This window comes from Anas acuta, unplaced genomic scaffold, assembly GCF_963932015.1.
Source record: "Anas acuta unplaced genomic scaffold, bAnaAcu1.1 SCAFFOLD_114, whole genome shotgun sequence".
NCBI classification, from domain to species: domain Eukaryota; kingdom Metazoa; phylum Chordata; class Aves; order Anseriformes; family Anatidae; genus Anas; species Anas acuta.
This window is the reverse complement of record NW_027076137.1, coordinates 170,379-189,418: the sequence shown is the minus strand read 5'-3', so window position 1 is coordinate 189,418 and position 19,040 is coordinate 170,379.

Below are 19,040 nucleotides of genomic sequence, written 5' to 3'. Positions count from 1 at the left end.
TTACCATATATAAGCTAACAGTGACAAGCACTCCTTTGCTCTGCTCTGGGCTAAGAGCCAGCTGAAGTCAGCTGCAAGCAGCTGGCTTGGCTCCAGTGCACCTTACACTCTTTCCCACCATTGAATTATTACCAAATTCATCTTCTTAACAAGTCATCAATCCTTCATTCTGCTGCCCTGTGCTGCCCTGAGAAGCTGTCATCAGCCCAAGCTTTTCCTGTTGGTCTCTGCACATTCCCTAGTCTTTCCATTTTTTTTCCCAGCTGTGGATAACATATTGAAGAAGGATCCTGTAAACATCTGTGTCAGGTTTATCATTCATTTTAAATGAAGATACTGTTTTAGTATAATATCCAAGCTGGTAAACTCCTGACAGACTCTCTGAGATGCAGTTTCAGCACTAAAGCAAATAGGGAAACCAGAAGCTTCCTTATCAATTGCATTCTATAACAAAGAGAGAGAAAAGAAAAAAAATGTTTTAACAGAGGGGAGCTTGCAGAATGACAGGCAAATGGAAGAGAATCTACTAGGAAATGCTACTACGGGAGTGTCTAAAAATAAGTATTTCTATTTTAAGATTGAAAGAAAGCACAAAGTACTGCACGACTACGTCCTTTTGTGCAACAAACGTGCCAAAGATCTATTTTTTGATGTTTGTTTTTTAAAGCAATTATTTATACAAATAAGAAAAATTGAAATATTGAAGTGAAATCTGCAGCTTAGGGGTTGAACAAGAGCAATTCAGTCCCTTATCCATAAGGACTGATTCACTGTCCTGGAACCGCCTCAAAATCCCAGTACATCCTACGCCTTCTTCCTCTTAATCAAGTAGCAGCAATAGTTCAGACCCATGGGCCATCTAGGTCGCAGCCAGAGAAAGGGATATCCAGTGCTATCCAACAGTCATTTGCAATATTCCACAAAGGAAAGGGCAGCCAGCCAACAGACAGTAGCCTGGATTTGGTCTGTAATTCACACTGATTAAGGGTACAACAATGATGACCTCTGTCTGATATCAACTACAGAACACTGACATCACTGTTCTATGCCTTAGCTTTCAGTTTGAGATGGCTAGACAATAGCTGTTGAGAAATACTATCAGCTAAGATAGTATATCTTAACATACAAAATAACTTTAACTAAGAAGCAGAAAGATTTCTTGGATTTTGGCAGTCCTGGCTACCAACTTGAAAGGAAATTGTAAATATAACAAACACTCAGGATAAGACCTGAGTTTCGTAAGAGGACTGTAGATTCCAGCCAGATATTTGATTGAAACAAGGAGCATCCTTCTATCACTAAGTTTCGTTAGCTAATAAATTTTCAAACTCCTATCGAGCTGATGAAAGTCACAAACAAAACACTGTTTTTGGTGGCCTTCCTTAAGCACAACGGCGGTTTCCCAGATAATATTCCTCACAGCCTCCTCATCGTCTAGCACTTATCTTCTGTTTGACTTTGACTATGCTATTATAATAAAATGCATTGCAGAGCACTTTACCATTAAGCTTTAAGTCTGTGAAGCATATTGCAATGATCTTTTTTGCTTGTGTTAAAGGACCATGCCAGATTTAAGAACATGACATCTCATGGCATACAACTTGTCATTTGGAACACAAATGCATGTTGCAGTATGTCTGGTCCAGAAGACAGAAGTTTCACACGGTGAAACTAGTAAATTAACCGATATTGCAAGATGACCTCAGATAGCTTCACTGCAAAACACTCCCTTTCAGTAGACTGATTTAAGTAGTCAGAAACAACTTTCGGAGAATGAACCACCAAAATAAATAAAAGCCTTTTGTGTCCCATATAACTTTAAAGAACCAAGAGCCATATCAAACAGGTTGCACATTTTTTATCTCAGGTGTTCCTTGGTAAAGAAAATATACCAAGTTTATATTATTTCCATAAAAGGTCAGCTTAAGTGAAATTTCATTTCTCAAAGGCTAAAGAAAAGAAAAAAAAAAAAAAAAAAAAGACAACAGAAAAAGAAAAATTAATCCAGGCAAAGTTTAGTTACAGTTGCATATTGTACACAAAAACTACTCTCCGCCTCCCACCCCTACATCCACCTTTTAAAAATCAGCTTGCCAGTTGCTATCTCCAACTCATTCCTTGAGAGTTGAGGCATATCTTCTAATTTTTGCTATTTTCTGAAGCACCGGACATGTGCCATTTGCAAGCACCTTTTAAAATAGAGTTCTCCAAGGACAGCTTATACAGCATGCATCCAAAGTTTTAATAGAAGTAAAGGCAAAGACAGCTATTTGAGAACAAGATACGGGTATTGATCCATTAATAGAGTTTTAATCTTCACATAGATTATGATTAGACATTTTTCCTGTTTTAATAATATATTACATGAAGGATGGAATAACATTATACTGAAAAAGTACATTTGCTTCCAATTTGATTAAACGTAGTCTGTCAAAAATACTTTATCTCCTCCAGTATTCTTCCCCTTAAATTTTTGTTTCTTTTGTTCTTAATAAGCACAAAGCCAAACGTTAGTGCCCTGAAATCCTTTAAGAAATGGAAATTCAATCCTCAGCACACATGCTTTTGTCACATGTTTCTGGTTTTATTTTATTACAAGCCACAGCACCAACACAAAGCTTGAGTACAAGCACAATATTTCATGAATGCTGCAAAGTAAGCAACAAAATATAAAAATCTGTTTAGTAAAAAACTCGAGCAGTGTCTGCCTAGCTATAGTGGTGCTTCAAATATCTTCGGATTAGTGCCAAAGTAGTGCAGTATATGATTTAACAAGCACTTCAAATGAAGTGTTTATTTCATTGGTTATTTTATTTCATACACCATTCCCCCTAGATCTGCTAAAACATTTGAGAAACAGTAAAATGTAGTGGCAGACACACTAAGCCATACAACAATCTACTGAGGACTTTCTCAGACAGAAACAGATGCTAAGCTTTCCAACAAAATTTACTCAAAGAAAACAACCTTTTTGTTTTGAAAATTAATTTATTAAATGCTCTTTTAAGGTTTTAGAAAATAAATACTTAGTGATCAACAACATATTTCCAACATATGGCTTAATTAAATCAAATTGATTTGTAATCTTACAAAGATACTAAGGAATAAAACTAGCTCCTTAGCATTTAGGAAGGTCGTTCTTTTTTCCCCTGATTAAAACTCATAATTAAATTACAGCAGCTATGTTTTTCATCAAGGAAGTAGTTAAATTACTAATTTTATATAAATACATTACATGCTAGCTCAATAAATTAGAAAGAACAAGGATAATCTGGTTAGAATCCAATTCAGAGGAAACTGTGGGCGGATGGCCATTTACATGAGAAAGCACAGGATAAATAAGGTTCATAAATTATTCACAGCTCACCAACAAAATTTAGGGCATCAAATCTTTTTAGAAATTAAATGAGAACTGCTGGCAGAGTGATTCAATTTATTCCCCCTGAAGGGAGAGAAAAAATAATTTCCAATCTTCTAATAATTCTGATTTCTTTATTTTGTCAAAATTACCCTAAAAAGGAACCAGTGACACATCACACTGTCACCAGTACTGGTATTAACCGTCTTGCTACAGTTCCGATGTTTCAAGGCAGATAACATAAGATTTTTTTGATTAAGTCTTTCATTTAATTAATGAATAAAAATGGCTGGTATTCCATTTTCTGTGTGAGTTACTCACATTAAATGGAATTTGGCCAATTCAAAAGCCAAATTTTTTTTGCAGCTTTAGAAAACTGCTGGTAGTGAAGTAACAGTCTGCAACCCTGTCAGAAAAGCAGTCTGTGGTGTGCATCAGAACATTCTAACAAGCTGGTTTTTAAGCTGTTCCTAAATCTTCCTCTGTTCAGGATCTGAATCTACCACTATTATACTATGTGAAAAGTTCCAAATTTAGGTGTTATCTTAAAACAGAGTAGGGCTTTTCACCTCCAGAATCTTTTTTTTTTCCTCTTTCAAAAGAAGAAGAGCAAGACTTTGCTCTCCCTCCTTCCAGCTAAGCTAAGGTTCTTTCTTCTTGTGCCGCAATAAAAGTTATGATGTAATCCTTATTTTTCCACATATACTATCAAGGCTTTATTAAATTAAATCTTATGATTAATATGGCAGTTACAGAAAGGAAGCTGCTGTCATCATACAAGGAAGCATTTCCAGAACCATTACTCTCTTCCTCCCTGCCCTGCCTTCTTTAAGCCCTTTCCTTCTTCATGCCCACACTGTTTACAGAATCTTTCTTCAATAGCTAGTTAAAGCCAAGAAATATCTAAAAGGGAACGAATTGTACCTGCTTCTTCAATGCCTGAAGAGGGTGCAAAGTTCTGCAAAATCTGTGAAGTGTGAAGTATAGGAAGGTATTTGAAGCACAAAATCTGTCATGAAAATGAAACAGGCTGAAAAGGCTTTGCTATTTTGAGGCACCTCACAGGACTAGTCAGATTAGTCAGTTAGTTCTGCACAGATTTGTTTAGAATTTGTTGATTTGTTTAGAATGTAGTAATTTCTTACCGTATTTACAGTACCCCCAAACCATGTATCTCTTCTCTTTATTTTAGGAGGTAAATAATGGACAGAGAAAAATGGCTTCTCCTTTCCCATACAAACTAAGCCTGGGCCATAAAAACAAAAACAACCACAGATTTTACAAGTTTCTGAAGTTGTGTATTTTTTAATGTATTTGTTGTATCTGCACATACGGATTCAGTATTTATGTACTTGCAGACTGCAATGGTTTAATTTGACACCTCATCTTTCAAGTGGAAAATTTTTAATGATGTTTAAAAGTCAAACATAAAATTGTGAACAGGATGGGTTTTTTGTTGTTTGCTTTTTTGTTGTTGTTTGTTTGTTTTTGCAATCATTTTTAAGCATGTTTCTTGAAAGAATCTTCCCTTAGTCCTACCCATACTTAAAAAGGTTTTTCTATTTGTCAGTGTTTGCTTCATTTAAACAAGCTGGTACCTCGATTTTCTAGTGCACTTCAGCACACTGAAGTCATTCTGACTTCAAAAATTAATCTACCTGCCTGTCTATTTCATGAGTAATTAGTTACCAACTACTTTTATTAAGAAGCAAAACAAAACAAAACAAAATGTAATGTGTGCAATGAAGTGACCTGGATTGTTTTCTGATAGATAATCTATGCAAGTAGATTGAGGACAGTATCTACCCTAGACCTCCACTGTAGAAGAGCAAACTTGGCTAAGATACAGGCCTATGGCACCAGGTTTCATATTGGTCTATGCAGATTATGAGGTATTTTATCCTACAGAAATAAATTACTGTTCTAAATCTTCAGAGTACAGAAGAACAGATTGGAGTGCAGTTTTGTTACATTCAACAATAAGCAGCCCCATATCATTTTAGAGCATCTAACAAGTTTTTCCACCCTCAGCCTTTGACAAAGATTTCATTTTACAGACTTTTTACCTGTTGAAATCTTTTGGATACAGAACCAATGACTTGATTGATTCTTCTACTGATTTCTTGTGTAAGTTCATCCTTTGTATAACAGGAATAAAAAAAGATGAAGCACATAAGAATTCAGCCTCACCTTCACAACCAAAGTAGATTGTTTGCTGACTCTCAATGTCCAATATGGACTGTGTGGATATTTGCCAGGCTAGACTTAAACAGCAGAATATGAAACGTCATAAACTCATGTTCTGTTTCAATTTTTCCTCTTCTCAAAAGACTGACAGCAGAAGGTGGTCAAAATAATGGTATTTAACATGATCAAATGATTGCATCTGAACTTCCCAGCTAACCTTCTAAAGGGGCTAGTGCAATCTTTGGTTTGGGGCAGAATACAGAAAAAATAAATAAATTTTATTGAAAATTATCAGTGCACTTATGCTGCAGTCACTAACCTTTCAGATAACTGAAAACCCTTTCCAAATTGTGGAAACTACGTTAAAATACTTGAAGTCTTCACGGATTCTTGCCTGCTAGCTGTCTTAATCTCTGCTAATACAACTGTATACTTCTATACTACTAGCCCTGCTATGGAATGTGACAAATTAGTATTTTAATTTGGGACAGTCACAATAGCAGCTTCCACTGGCTATATGTATATTTGGTAATCATCATTTTCAACTCAGATAACAAGAACTGGAAAAAGAGTCAACCGCTCTGAGCAACCATATATTCATGATATGTCCATCCCTGGAGATATTAAAACTTGACTGGACAATTCACTTAACAAGCCAATCTAAACTGATCTGGCTTTGAATATGACAGTTAACAAGATGTCTTTCAGAGACCAAATTATATAATTCTGATTTCTGTTTTGTACAAGTCCAAGCAAACATTCCCAGCAAAGACATAATTTTTTCCACTTACAGGTTTGGTACTATAGAAATGGACTGTAGGAGCACACATATTGATGTGATGGAAATATAGAAGTTCCTGTATTGTGCCTTGAATTGGTGTTACAGCAAGACCACAGGGACAGACTCTGAAGAGTTGAAGACTTCTAACAGTATATAAAGGCAGTTCTCAGTGCTTTTGTATTCTAACATATGATGTTTGGATAGATATTATTTCCTCTCTTCATTTTCAAAATGCATCATTTTTCTCTACTCCTGCACAGAATTTGATACAACATGGATTTTAAGATATTTTATCTGCTGTATCCCAAACAAAAATTAATTTATTCTTTTCCATGGGTAGAGAAGGAAGGAGATGACATTGGCCTAAAGCACTTGACTTTGCCCTGCATCATGTAATATTTCAAAATGATGCAATAGGAATTTTCTTCAGATGGAATCATTCTGTCATCAATGGTCTTAGCCTCAGATGTATCATAGCATCTATCTTCAGTTCTCAAAAATGTCCATGTAATCTCAATGGAACAATGATCCTTGAATCACAGAATAGCAGGTGAGACTGGATACAAAAGAGCCTTTCAGCTTGTGCTCACCAAAAATGTTATGACTATATTTCACAAAGCCATCTTCATCACTTCTTTCCTATTATGTCCATCTCTAGCCTCTACCACGCCCACAACTCTTCCTCTTACTACCACAAACTCCGTTTTGAAGCCAGCCTATTCTATCTGATCACAACTGATAAGCACTGGCTGTTGATACTTGTCTCAGCTCAGCACAATGAGAAGCCAATGACAAGATAAAAAAAGATCTGTTCGAGAAGCAACTCAGATGATCTTCCAGTGGTACAAACTACAACTAAATATACACTCTTCCTTCAGCTGGAAAGACAAAATATATGAGCCAACCCTTGACAATCATAAACATGAGCTTTGAACTCGGCAACCAACACTACCCTATTAGCTTGCATATCAAACACATTTCCAGGGGTTCATAGACAGAGATCAGAAAGCCAGTCTAATAAATATAGTTCTTGCCTTTGAAGTTAGAAGTGTTGAGGCCTACTTTGATTTATTTTTGCTAACAGAAACTGCACACGTAGTTGAAAGGAAATAGTTAAAAAAAAAAAATCAAAACAACAACAACAAAAAAAACCCTGCTGAACTGCTGCTGGAAGGAAAACACAAGATTACATGTATATGATTGATTACTAGCCAGCTACAGTACATTGCAGAGCAGCCATAACAATTGTAAAACAAAATAAAATCAAGTGCTACACATGCATAAAAAAAAAAAAAAGAACAGACACTGTCAGAAAATAGAAGTGATGGGCATCAAGGGTTCAGTTATTCCTTGATGTTACAAGTGATACTGATGCACAGCATCTGGAGCATGCGCTGCCAAGTTCCTGCTATAGTTTGAGTAGAGAAGATGAAGGTTCCCCTCAGCTGCATTCACTTCCAAAAATGTATTTATATATCTCTCAAAACACTACGGAAAAATAGAGCCAATTATTCTGAAACAGAAAGGCCATGTCCTGGCTTAGTACCCATACAAACATAATGGATTATCCAGTTGATTTTAAAAGGGCTTTAAAATTTATGCCGCTGTTCTCCCTCTATTTTCTACAAAATTTTCTCTGCAAAGGTTTGCACTCAGCTTCAGGGTGGATATAAAATTCACACCACCTTATCTCCTTCCCTCAGCTACATCTGAAGCTGTGCTTAAAACCATAAATAATCCCATCAAGATGGCTATTTTACTGCAAGCTTTCAAACCTTCATACACATTTTAGAAAACATGGACAACCTGTGTATTGATTACTGTTTTGAGGTTCCATTTTGCATGGACCTAGCCAATTTTTTGGAAGGGTCCTCAAACCAGCTGCCCAGGTATACAGAAAAAAATCTGCATGGAAAATTCTTTGTACACTGTCCTCCCAGTTTCCTGCATTATCTGCTCCCTTGTGAGACTGACATAACACCTACATGCTGTTGCTTCTTTACTTTCTGTTCAGCATCACATGTTCTCTATCTACTGACTGTCACTGTAAATGAAGCAAGTTATATATTTTTGAATGACACACTAATTTTCAGAGCAAAACAGTCAAACTTAGGGACAAGGCTGGTGCAGGCCAAAAGTAATATTCCCCCTCTGCTGTACAGGTGACAGAGCACTGGCACAGGTTGTCCTGAGAGGTTGTGGGGTCTCCTTCCTTGGAGATCTTCAAAAGCTGACTGGGCATGGTCCTGGGCAGCCTGCTGTGGCCGGCACTGCTTGAACAGCAGGTTGGACAAGATGACTGCTAGAGGTCACTTCCAAACTAAAATAGTCTGCAACTCTATGAGATGTGAGATAAAGTAGAGAAGAAAAAAATAAGTTCAATTTGGCAGGAATTTTGGATAATCTTCTATCTGTGAGAGAGATCAAAGTAACTGTTTACTATAAGTGATCAACTGTGCACTAAGGCAACAGACAATAGCTTGTAGGTGTTGGCTTTGTAGGTGTTTTTGTGGCTTTCTCCTATCACTGTCTATGACCAGAATAAGCATTTGCATGACTATATGAAAGAGGATTTTTTTGGTTTTCATCTTCATCATTAAGAAAGAAACCACTAACAATTTACAGAGATCACAGACAAAGGAACTAAATGACAGATGGTTCTGATTTTTAAGCGGCACAAAGTACCCCAAAACATTGGAAAGTAGAATTTACAAAAGGCCTGGCTGCTCAAACTAATGCTGAAATTGGTAAATTTCAGTCCCACAACTGATCATTCACCTGTGATACTACACATAGCTTTACAAGCAGCACCTGCTTCAGGTACAGTTTCAAAGAAGCACATTTCAAAAGTTTAATATCCTTTACTCAGGATTCATTTTGCACTGTTATAATTAATTGTGTGTGACCTGTACATAAGCTTAAAAGGTTCTAAGACATATTATCGACAGCTATGGCAGGCACAGAAGATTTTGAATATTGCACATTAGAAACTATTTTCTCCTTACATTTACACCTAAATTTAGCAGATTTGTTTTAAAGAAAAAGTTTAAGTACATGCCTATTTGTTGAGAAGCCTAGATTACAATTTTTTTCTTTTCCAATCTTCTGTTGCAGAGGTGGAACTAAGTGGTTGGTTGCTTCCAACCTTACTGAACTGATTCCATCTGTTTACAAAGAAAACAGCTTGACTTTTTTCCTCCTGGATGAAAAACAAGATTTTGTTTATAGCAGGATGGCATAAACCATCTGCAAGGCTCCTTCAGATCAGTGAGAGTGATTTAACTTCCGTTCAGTACAGCTGTAGATCTTGTACAAACTTAAAGCTGCTTTCATTTATAATTCATAAAGGATTGACCCCAGTTTTCCAGATGGATGTATATGCTGAAAAAATGTGTCACAGTCTTCAAAGGCTGTGATTTTGCCATAGCACACACTCGTTCAAGTTATGGCCTATTTTATGCTACTACCAGTTCAAAATAATTTAAATAGCTCTGACTAATTTAAACAAAGCAACAATAACATAGGCAAAAAAAAAAGCCCTCTCAGATGCCATTAGTATTTATGTAAGGTATCCTTCAGCTAGTGTATGTATTTTGATAAATAGATTCTTCATTTAGTTAAAAGAAATATTAGGGTACCCCAGTAAAACAAACCAAAAGTGAAACCATGAATTTGCAAAGTTGCTTTAGAATTTGACATTTCTGCTATTGGATTTCAAAACATATGTGGTATTTGACAACAATAAAACAAAATTAAAAGACCTTATAGTATACTGGGAATTACGCACTTATGATTGTATATATTCTAGAAAACAGCTTTATTTGTTGTTTTCATAACTACATACATTTATAAAACAACAGCAGAGAATCAGGAGGTAAGTACTGATATAAATATTTAGGTGTATCTCTTTAAATAAAAAGCAATTAGCCTTGATAATAATTTTGTTCTTCTGTCATATGTGAAATGTTGACTAAGATAATGGATGTCATTCCCATATGAATCATTATACTTACATATTTACAGAGGAGAAAGTTTCTTTGTTTTAGAGATAAAAACACTAAATTGTGATCCTACTTGCTTAGTCTTTGCATTGAATTTAATCGGAAAATTTTGTCTGACAATTCCAGATATTTAATACACATACAGCTGAGGAGCAAAAAAGTAAATAAACAAACAAACAAAAATCTGTAAGATCACTAGAACTACTAGTATAATACACAAAACAAAAAGTTTAAATGTAGTTTTAGGATGAACAAGTAGATGTTTTAAATGAGTACATTTGGATGTCGGCATTCACACTGATCAGTTTAAAATGGCTTCTGTCAGAGAGGTAGAGATAATTGAGCTTTCTTTAGCTGGCAATCTTGAATCTGAGTATTAGTCACTTTTTCATTTCCAAAGTCATTCTTAGGGAGAAAAAAAAAATGTTTTTTTTTATTTATATATTCAGCTGTTCGAGACATTTATGCATTAATATAGAAATTAATGCGTTAATATGGAAAAAGCATTATGTTTCAGACTGAATATGCGTATGGAGAAAAAGCAATAGGAAGTTTTTATGATTAGAATAATCAGCTACAATGAAAATAAAATCTGTAACTAAAAGAAACCAGCAGAAATCTTTGAAAATTGCTACATAAACTGGTCTGGATGGATAAGTCTGTATGCACAATTAGCAAGAGGGCAAAGTTCTGATATGGACATTTACTGACTTGCTTCATGGAAACGCTTCTTCTGAAGAAGAAGCCAGCATACTCTCTTGTGTTAGAAAGGGCCAACTGCAGTGTGCTGTTTGACACCTATAGCAGTAACACTTTGGTATAAACATAAGCCATCAAGCCAATAGCAACAAAAAAAGTTAAATAAAAATTCACAGGAGATAATATATGCAACCAGTGCTTTGATGTGAATTTTTAGTTTTAAGGCCACAGTAGCTGATAAAATGTTAACAACAGAGCTATATGATACAGCTTGTAGAGTAACCTGGATAGGAATAATCATATTTTATGACACCTCTCCATCCCCACTACCTCTGGAATATTGGGTAATCCAGAAAGTATTAAGAGACCCATTTAAATTTCCTCTCTGTCACAGTGAAAATCACAAGGTACTAATAAATATTATATCACAGCCACCCACTATAAGTGTTACTATAACCCAAGGCACTGTATGTCCTTCTCTACTAGCACCATAAATAACTGATTATGACACTCTAGGGAAGGTGGGTGGTTATTTTCAGTTATAAGCAGGATCCATCTTCAAAGAACAGATTACAGATACTTAAGTGTGCATTTATCTCTATTAATTATTCATTAATAATTATGCATGTTTATGTCTCCTGTCAGCTCAGCCAGCAAATCACTGTTTTGAAGACAGTCTCATCATAAGACAGCTGGAAGCAAAATGAAGGCTTACACTCCATCTTTCAATAAACAGACACTATGCATTTTGTAGAACCTAGATATCTTCTAAATCAAAGTGTGTTCTGTTGCGAAGCACGGACGAAAGCACGACAGACACACAGTAGAGTCAGATCATGCTTCACCATTTTATTGCCCGAATAGCCCAACTTTTATAGTGAATTTTACAGGGGTGGACAGTGTTTCACACAAGATTATTGGTCAAAAGCACCCAGACAAACTGTTAAGAAAATAACACCACCTTTTGATTAGAAGTTAGGAAAACAACCCCCTTTGTGCTTAACGGTCACGTAGGCCTAGTCCTTGAGGCCAGCTGCTGATAACAATATTTTCTGAGTTCCTTAATTGGGTGATGTGGGAGTCATTGCTGTGGGAGCTTCTCACAGTTACTCTGGCAGCTTGGTTTGCTCAGCTACAGCAGGCCCTGAGATTTCTAAGGCCTACCCCTGGTTGCTTAAAGCAAGCTTAGATCGAACAATTATGCCAATTCCCAACAATTCCCCCGTTTTCTTTTAGTACAAGCAGGACTTGGTTTTACAGCAGATGTCAAATACATAACATAACACAACTATACAACTTAACTCTAATAACACCACAATTACTGTAAGCACTTAATGGTAACACAATTTAGTAGTAAGCAACACAACTTAATAGTAACACACTTAAACCTAATCACTTGATGGTGATCAAAGTCTGTTCTTGACAGTCCTTGAGGTGTCACAGCCCACGTCATTGTCAGATTATCAGGAACCTCTTCTTGGTCGTCTTCAGCGTGTGCAGATTCTAAAACTGCTTCAGTCCACTTTGCAGTGATCCACTGGGTACCTGTTCCCAGCACCACTTCAAAATCCCTATAACATTTTGCAAGTAACCCTTTAACCACATTTATCACAATACTACATGTAATGATGATTGACACCACAATGAACAGAATCCTTAATGCCCCTTTGACTAATCCCAGTAACCATCTATGCATTGTTTCAAACAAATCAGTGAACCATTGATTGAAAGGATTGATATCATATTGAATCTTTCTAATGAATCCATTTTTCTATGATTTTTGCCGGCACCAATTTTCCATGCTTTTAGCCTGCTCTGTAGTTATATCCCGGGATCCTACACTATGGCAACAATAACCTGTACTAAGGCTATATTCCGGAATCCTGCACTATGGCAACAATAACCTGCACTATGGTTAAAATGTGTTCTCTCTCACACAGTACACAGTACAATCACACATACACAGCACAATCGTACACCCAGAGGCCTCTGGCACATCTCACTCTCAATCATACCATAACCTCAATCATACCACAAGAATATAATTTAGAATGATAAGCAAACAAACAAGTATTGTCTCTCATTGTGTTCCTCGTGAAATGACTTGCAACACTTTGTTTTAAAACCTTACCCTTACACAAATACTTTCAACACAAAATACCTGGACATTTAAGAATAACACATATAATTATTAATACTCCAGTTAGTATCCCTCCAGCAGCTGAAAACCTACTGTTTGTCTGCAGCTACAGGAGATCTTTGTCTGCTCCTGCGGTGAGCAGCTGAGAGTGGAGTCCCCTCCGAACAAAACGCTCAGGGTGCACCTAGGGGCGTCCACACCACAGCTGATCCCCGCAGCCGAGCAGTTGTTACGTGCGGCCACAGATGCCACTCCAAGCACTAAAATTGCCAATGCCGCTCTAGCTGCAACCCCACACAATTCAACATTATCATTGCTATCCAGTGCAAGCAATGCCCATTTATGTCTGGTGATTTCATGCAACTGCAACAAGCTAGAAGCAAATACAATGAGTTTATCTAAGTAACATGGACTTCTGATAGCATTTGCAGCGATACCTTGCCAGGCCCTATCCCCACAAATCAGAAAAACATCAGGAGGTAAGGCCAAAGCTGTACAATTGTTCCAAACACTGTAGTTGTTACCCCTTGTCTCCGTGCCATAAACCCCTAAACCCTGCTTAGCAGTGTCATTGTAATCACAGGTGTTATTTGTATTTTTGTACCGGTATGGCCCTTTCCAGGTTTCTGTAGCAGGATTCATCTGATATCCAGGGCTACGTTCACATTTGTAGCCACCTTTCAGGTTGATACATATTTGACTACAGATACCAGGGTTTTGACATTCATCAATATCTCCACAGTTTCTCTTGTCTACAAACTCAAACCCAGCTGGACAGTCACATTCATTTATGTTGCATTCCTTCAGGGGCTCATCACCCCAGTCCTTACAGTCTCTCTGCTGGTTACACACTTTATTGATATCTATGCATTCTCCACTTATGCACTTGAATTTGCCAGGTCCAGAGCACTGAATAACATTGTTACAGTTTGCTTCATCAGTGCCATCCAGACAGTCTCCCACACCACTGCACTGCCTACTCCTATGCACACAGTTCCCATCTTCACATCTGAACTGGTCTGGCCTGCAGGTCTGAGAAGGGCAGTTAATTTCATCACTTCCATCCTTGCAATCAGGATCTCTGTCACAGTCTTTTTCACCTGAGCCGCACTGCACCTCACTCACAGAACACTTCACCAGAGGTGCAGGCTGGCGGCCACACTGCTCCAAAGATACATCCGAGTGGTTGGAGCAGTCACCTTGACCATTGCAGACAAAGCTTTTGGAAATACATTGTCCACTACTGCATGTGGACTCTGCTGCACTACAAGTCACAATGCCACAATTCTCTTCATCTTCTGCACTGTCACAGTCTCTTTCACCATCACATTTCCACGACACTGGGATACACTGGGTCGACTGAGGACCACAGGTAATTCCATTTACCCGGCATGTTCTCATATGACACAGCTCAGCACTCTCATCAGACCCATCTTCACAATCCGGATCCCCATCACACTGCCATCTGTTTGGCACACACTGACCACTGTTGCACACAAAGTCAGATTCAGCACACGTCTTCTTCACACAAGCACTCTCATCACTGCCATCTGAGCAGTCTTCATCACCATCACATTTCCAGGACACTGGTGCCCGCCGCCCCGCACCTGTGTCACTTATACTACTGCTATTACCCGTGCTGTCAGTGTCAGTGGCATCCTCCTGGTACCGTTTCTGTCTTTGCCGCCCCTTACTCTCCCCCTTTTCTTTTTGCCACTGACCATTCACCACAAATGGATGAGACAAATGATTACTAGTTAGGAAAGAGCATGTAACATCTGCTATACGGCTGCAGGCAATCTGCTGGTTTTGGTAATACTCTAGCTGCCTCTCTGCCAGGTCCACGTGCTGCAGCAGGTTCTCAATGAAGTGCTGGAGCCGTGCTTTTCCCCGCAATTCTTTTTCTGCCTCCTCCTCGAACTCGCTGAGGCGCTGCTTCAAGGCCGCGATCATCTCCACTGCCACGTCCACCTGCCTGCTGAGCACCCGCTCCCTTCGCTGCACCTCCTGCTGCTTCTGTGAGAGCTGCACGAAGGCCTCCCGCACCTCCAGCAGCTCCGCCGTCTTCTGGGCCAGCTCCCCGGTCAGCCTGTCGAGCCGCTTCTCCATCGTCTTGTCCACGGCCTCCACCATCCTGCTGAACTTCGCCCTGACACTCGCGCCGCGGCCGAGCCGACCGCGCTCCCCGCAGCGCGGGCAGTGGAACGGCAGCGCCGGGCCGGCCACGGGCAGCGGCTCCGGCCACGGGAAGCCGCCCTGCTCCGCGCCGTCCTGCTGCATCCTCCGCCTCGGCGGGGCGGGCTTGGGAAACTTCGGGCACAGGGACCGGGACCGGCCCTGTGGCCGCCCGCGGCCGCGCTGCCCCGGCCGGTGCCGGCGCCGGGGCCGGGGCCGGGAGCGGAGCGGCCACGGGAGGCGTTTGCGACTCTTGCCGCTGTTCCGGCCGTTTCCCGGCATGTTGCGTCGACATGCCGCTTCCTTGTGATTGTTCGACTGACAATTTGAGCACCATACTGCCCCAGCTCTGCAGTTTCGTCTCACGTGTCCAAAAGCACCACAACGATAACATAGGCAGCGGTGTGGTAATTGGTTACTAGGGGGTGGTACTGGACCACCGGCGGTTTGCAAAGGAGCAAGAGCTGCAAGGACCTGACTCTGTGTAAACTCAGCATGCTCTTTCATAGCCTGTGCCTGCTCTCGCATGCTGTCACCTAATTGCTTTACTGCCTCTACTAACATAGCCTGTGGGCCTACTGGTACCTGAGCCATTCTTTCCAACCCTTCCTCAATTGTCCATGTCCCGGCTAAGGAAGCCAATATAGTGCGAGTAGAGGGGTTGCTATTCTGAATTGCGCACTCTTTTAATATCATGTCCTTGAGGTAATCGGGCACCCCTGCTGCCTGTATGGCGTTTACTACACGATCAATAAAAAGCCCAAATGGTTCCTCTCTACCCTGTTTGATTCCCATGTAGGAAGGTATTCCCCCTGGCCCCTTTATCCGATCCAATGCTCTTCTGGCCGTTCTCATTGATTCCTTGGCTTTATCAGGTCCCAGCAATGCCTGTGCTTCTGTCCTAAAATACGGTCCTATCCCCATCAACTCTTCCAGTGTGACCCCATGTAAAGGGTCCCCCGGTGGTCTTATCAGTGCGACTGCTTCTTGACAAGCAGCGTGCCAATGGGCATTAAATAACAGCTGCTGGTGTTGGGTCAAAATTAACTTCATTATGTTGTGTATGTCTCCTGGAAGCAAAATATTTGTTCCCCAAATGTAGTCCAGCATGTGTCTCGTAGGTTCACCTTTCAGACCTGAGTCATTTACTGTGGACCGCAGCTGAGTTAACAATTTCCAGTCCAAATTCACTAGATTAACCGTAACATTACCCTGGGCGTCCGGTGGTGAGTATATTACCGGGAAGGCCTCTGGAATCAATTGTGCAGCTATCTCGTGTTCACCCTCACGTAGGGCCTCATTTGCTATTTGGTTCCACATCCTCTGCCTCTGTTGAACACCGTCTGTAAACGGGCTGGTGTTTTTTCTGTCTGGTTTTTGCTCTCTTATTTCCTCGTCCATCTGAGGGTTAACACTACCAGCTCTTCCCGGCAATCCCAGTCGCTCTGTAGCGGCAGCAGCGACTCTCTGCTCAGCCTGATGTATAGCTAAGGCGTTAGTGACTGCTTTCCAAGGCTTCGATAATTTTTTAGCAGTCTTATTGTCATTAATAACTTCATCAAACAATTTGTCCCCAAATTTGCGCCACTCTGCTTGTTCAAAAACTGTATCCGGATTGATAAAACAACCCTTTGTTACTCCATATGCTAATAATCCTGGTAAATCCTTTTTGCAGTCTATACCCTGCGTGCCTCATTTTTCTAAGAAACATTTGAGCAAATCCTAGGCCGCTTGTCTCTCCATGCCTTTGTTTATACTGTTACAACCTTTGCAAGACAAGTGACTGGCAGGGACCGTCTATAGGTGCACCCGGGCGCTCCCGGGTGCGGGGATTGCGCGTTTACGTCCCGTTCACCTGTCAGAGTGCAGGTGCGGGGATTATCGTCCCTTTTACCTCTACCGCAATTACTTCAGTGTCTCGCGATTACTTCAATGTCCTGCGCGGTTCCGTACCCCGCGTCTCTCACCGTGAGTCCCCGCGTCCCCGCGTCCCACCGTGTCTCGCGTCTCTCACCGGGAGTACCGCGTTTTCCGCGTCTCACCGGGAGTAGCGCGTCTCACCGTGAGTCCTGTGTACAGCGTGTGCTGCTCGGTGTCTGGTCAGCTGCAGCGCCGCTCCGATGTCCGCTCCGAAGTTCCGGCGGCGCTCCGATGTCTCAGTCTCGGCGCTGTGACCCCGGCGCTGGTCCCCGGCGGCACTGGTCCCGGCGCCGCGCCGATGTCCCGGCGCCGCTGGTCCCGACGCCGCTGGTCTCCTGGTCTACCTGCGTTCGGATGTGTCGGCGCCGCTGGTGTCCTGCTGCGCTGGTGTCCCGCTGCACTGGTGTCCCGCTGCGCTGCGGTGTTTGCCCCGGCGCCGCTGCGATGTCCGTGCTCGGCTGCGATGTCCTGCTCCGGTGCGATGTCTGTCCCGCTGCGATGTCCTGTTCAGGCCTTGTTCAGGTCTCAGCCTGTTCGGGCGCCATTTGTTGCGAAGCACGGACGAAAGCACGACAGACACACAGTAGAGTCAGATCATGCTTCACCATTTTATTGCCCGAATAGCCCAACTTTTATAGTGAATTTTACAGGGGTGGACAGTGTTTCACACAAGATTATTGGTCAAAAGCACCCAGACAAACTGTTAAGAAAATAACACCACCTTTTGATTAGAAGTTAGGAAAACAACCCCCTTTGTGCTTAACGGTCACGTAGGCCTAGTCCTTGAGGCCAGCTGCTGATAACAATATTTTCTGAGTTCCTTAATTGGGTGATGTGGGAGTCATTGCTGTGGGAGCTTCTCACAGTTACTCTGGCAGCTTGGTTTGCTCAGCTACAGCAGGCCCTGAGATTTCTAAGGCCTACCCCTGGTTGCTTAAAGCAAGCTTAGATCGAACAATTATGCCAATTCCCAACAGTGTTCTACCTTACTAAAGTTTCACCTTCACCTTGTAAAATGCAAAAAGCTGAAACAGGAATACGACCAAAAACTTATATGCTTTCCTGATATTTAAAAAATAAAACATCAACATACATGTATATGCAAAATAATAACTACCAAACAAACAAACAAAAACACTTATTATGAATATTTGAAAGGGTCAAGCCAAAGAATTACTAGAACTTGACAAAACAGTAACAGTCCACAGTCACTTTACTGCAGAGTACTGAATTTCTTTTTAGATATCACTGAAAAGGAATGAAAAGGAATGAAGGGTACATCTGTCTTTTTTCCTGTTGGAAAGAACAGAATTTTTTTTGAGCCATAATTACTAGAAATGAGCAACAAAAAGGGAACAGGTCCTTCATATCACTCCCAGAGTCATCTATGCCACAGAACCACAAGTTCCAAGTCTGTGCTTACCAGCAGTAGCTGTAATGATAATCAGCCTCAGAATATTGCTGTGTCAGGACAGAACTGAAAATACGATGATTCAGGAAATCATGAAAAAGTTCACTGCTCTGTCAAGAGAATGTCACAAGATTTCACTGTTACATACTTTCCCATCTACTTCAATTATAATGTACATTTTAAAAATAATCTAGTTTATATTAATTAATACTAATTAAATATAAACACTTTACCAAATCAGAGCTATTGCTAGATAAATTTATTACATAAAATAAAGTGTAGGCAGTTTGTAGGTACTGAAATCTCTAAATCTTGTTAACAGTATGCACTGAGCATGTATGGTGAATGTGTAACAGGAAACTCTGTAC